Here is a 3,607-nt window from a genome sequence, read left to right as displayed (position 1 = left end):
TGTCCGACCATACTTGCTGAAAAATATGACAAAGCAGTTTTCACTTGGTTTGAGTGAAGGAATTCATTTTATATCAAAATCCGAAATTGTGTAGAACTCGTGGAAATAAGTTTATTCTCAGATTCCTAAAGGTTTAGTGTTGTTCTTTGGTATACTGCAAAGTAATACTTTCTATTTTGTTGAAACCCATTCAGACATGGATAAATATGAAGGACAAAGCAGTTTTAACTTGGTTTGAGTGAAGGAATTCATTTTATATCAAAATCCGAAATTGTGTAGAACTGGTGATAAGAAGCTTATTCTCGGATTCCTAAAGGTTTAGTGTTGTTCTTTGGTATACTGCAAATTAATACTTTCTTTTTTGTTGAAACCTATTCAGACATGGATAAATATGAAGGACAAAGCAGTTTTAACTTGGTTTGAGTGAAGGAATTCATTTTATATCAAAATCCGAAATTGTGTAGCTGGTGATAAGAAGCTTATTCTGGGATTCCTGAAAAGGTTTAGAGTTGCTCTTTCCTATCCTGCAAAGTACAACGTTCTTTTTTGTTTAAAGCTATTTAGACATGAATAAATATGAAGGACAAAGCAGTTTTAACTTGGTTTGAGTGAAGGAATTCATTTTATATCAAAATCCGAAATTGTGTAGAACTGGCGATAAGAAGCTTATTCTCGGACTCCTAAAGGTTTAGTGTTGTTCTTTGGTATACTGCAAAGTAATACTTTCTTTTTTGTTGAAACCTATTCAGACATGGATAAATATTAAGGACAAAGCAGTTTTAACTTGGTTTGAGTGAAGGAATTCATTTATATCAAAATCCGAAATTGTGTAGAACTGGTGATAAGAAGCTTATTCTCGGATTCCTAAAGGTTTAGTGTTGTTCTTTGGTATACTGCAAATTAATACTTTCTTTTTTCTTGAAACCTATTCAGACATGGATAAATATGAAGGACAAAGCAGTTTTAACTTGGTTTGAGTGAAGGAATTCATTTTATATCAAAATCCGAAATTGTGTAGAACTGGTGATAAGAAGCTTATTCTCGGATTCCTGAAAAGGTTTAGAGTTGTTCTTTCCTATCCTGCAAAGTACAACGTTCTTTTTTGTTGAAACCTATTCAGACATGAATAAATATTAAGGACAAAGCAGTTTTAACTTGGTTTGAGTGAAGGAATTCATTTTATATCAAAATCCGAAATTGTGTAGAACTGGTGATAAGAAGCTTATTTTCGGATTCCTAAAGGTTTAGTGTTGTTCTTTGGTATACTGCAAAGTAATACTTTCTTTTTTGTTGAAACCTATTCAGACATGGATAAATATGAAGGACAAAAGCAGTTTTAACTTGGTTTGAGTGAACGAATTCATTTTATATCAAAATCCGAAATTGTGTAGAACTCGTCAATCGACGCTTATTCTCGGATTCCTGAAAAGGTTTAGAGTTGTTCTTTCCTATCCTGCAAAGTACAACGTTCTTTTTTGTTTAAAGCTATTTAGACATGAATAAATATGAAGGACAAAGAACTTGGTTTGAGTGAAGGAATTCATTTTATATCAAAATCCGAAATTGTGTAGAACTCGTGAAAAGAAGATTATTCTCGGATTCCTAAAGGTTTAGTGTTGTTCTTTCCTATCCTGCAAAGTACAACGTTCTTTTTTGTTTAAAGCTATTATGACAATTAGCAATTCTCCTGGTTAGCCCGCACTCGGCTCGCTCCCAGAACTGTGTTAAAGTCTACTTCGCATTCACTCTCTTTTCTCAGCAGACTAAAAGAAAGTTTCATCTTGGGCTCCCTGAAACTTCGATCCTGCACCGTTGTTTGCTTTTTCACAAGAGCAGAGGAGAGCGCACCGTTCCCAGGGGCACTACAGTACCGGGTCGATGCTTGGAGTGAACGGAGCAAGCTCCTTTTACAACTCCTATTGATACAAATCCATTTAATATGTAGTCCTCGCATAGAGGACACATCAGACATTAAACTAATAAGAACAGATACTACACTTGATCTTAGCCAAAAGGCCGAGAAGCGATAACTGTCCACTGGTTCACGTCTGAGGGCCCTTCCTGGCACAATGCGCACTTGTAGCGGTGTTCTTTTTATGGCCATAGTTTCACTTTGCACCTCGGCCCACCCGCTGCACTGAGCACTCTTCAGCCCTTTTAAATGGTATAACTTTACACTACCGCACGCTCCAGCGAGCACCATTCAAGCAACAACTTTGCACTCCAGCTTCGAACATTGGCACAGTCGCAACAAGTAAGGCGACTCTACTCAGAGAAGTCACTCTGCACAGTAACAAGATTTCTTTTGCACAGACAGAAAGGGCTTCATCCGCAAAGGTAAAGCCTGCCAAAAATAGAAACAACTCATTAGTGCTGCTCAACGTTGTACTTTGCAGTAAAAGAAAGAGCAAATCTAAAGATTCAGGAATCCGAGAATAAGCTTACTTCCATGAGTTCTTCACGATTTCGGATTTTGCTATAAAATGAATTCCTTCACTCAAACTAAATTAAAACTGCTAAACCGCTAATCTGTTACATGCAAGGCAGATGTCAAATTCTCCGAAATAGGATCTAAGGGTATTTGGCCAATCGAGCTGTAGCAGCTTCGGTAATAGAGTATAAGTTGAAGAGTTTGTGAATAAAGGTGTGCGCACACATAGTGAGTTGTAGGAAAATAGGCAGGGAGCAATGCCGGCTGGGGTATAGGTTCTTGTATGTTGTCTGACTGTTTGATTTGAATGTGTTGTGTAAGTGTCCTGTTGAATGTTACATGTTTGGGCTTTGACACGCTTCACTGTGGTTGTTAACTGTGTGGTGTGTCCTGAAATGTTATATGTTTGGGCTGTGTGACATGCTTAATGCTTTTCAGTAGCAACCCACTTATTGATATATAGCAACTGACAACATAAGAAGTCCGGACATACTTTGATAGTAGTTGTAGAAGTATCCTTATTGATAATAGATAAACTAATTCATAGTGATAGAACAGTAGATGAACAGGTGCCTGCACATGTCTCATGAAAATAAAATGGGTGTATGATTGCTGACGGCAGAGCAATACTGCCAAACTTATGAGTTCTTGTGGCAAACTTGATTCAGTGTCTTGACGTGTATACGCTGTTTCGCTGACTTGTCACAAGAAACAAAGTATGTTTGATAAGATCCGACCATTTTATTACGGGAGGATCAGTATGTATGGATTCTGATGTGACTGATAAACTCATTCGTATCTTAAGCATAATCTAATACGTGAGACAACGCCCTGGCACACAATCAAAAAAAAAAAAAAGAGAGAGCGGTTTTGTGTCCCCACAGTCCATAATGTAGAAAAGAGAGAAAAAAGCCTTTCTGATTTGTTGTGTGTGCTCACAGTGCAGAGTGTAGAGAAAAGAGAGAAAAGAAAGCCGTTTTGGTGTCACGGGTGTTGTGACTTACACACACACATTTCTGAATTGAGAAAGGAAATTATTTTAGAGGAAGCACTAGAGTTTAGATCCCACATTTGTTGATAGGCATTCATTTAATTTTTCTTTTAATCAGTTTTAAAGTGAATACTAACTGAGAAATGAAAAAGGTGAAGAGTTTAGAAGCTTGGTTCAAGAGCAAA

At 37.1% G+C, this 3,607-nt stretch overlaps 1 non-coding gene across 1 annotated transcript; it reads right to left on the bottom strand.

The window, feature by feature from the left end:
* Positions 1-1,837: 1,837 nt before the first annotated feature.
* On the bottom strand, positions 1,838-2,028 carry LOC140283316 (U2 spliceosomal RNA). The gene has a single exon (XR_011910023.1). It is a non-coding gene; the product is annotated as a U2 spliceosomal RNA (small nuclear RNA).
* Positions 2,029-3,607: the final 1,579 nt, after the last annotated feature.

Source organism: Leuresthes tenuis, unplaced genomic scaffold (assembly GCF_036924035.1).
Source record: "Leuresthes tenuis unplaced genomic scaffold, fLeuTen1.0.hap1 SCAF_23, whole genome shotgun sequence".
Lineage (NCBI taxonomy): Eukaryota > Metazoa > Chordata > Actinopteri > Atheriniformes > Atherinopsidae > Leuresthes > Leuresthes tenuis.
Note: the sequence above shows the minus strand (reverse complement) of the source record. Positions and strands in the feature narration are given on the sequence as shown.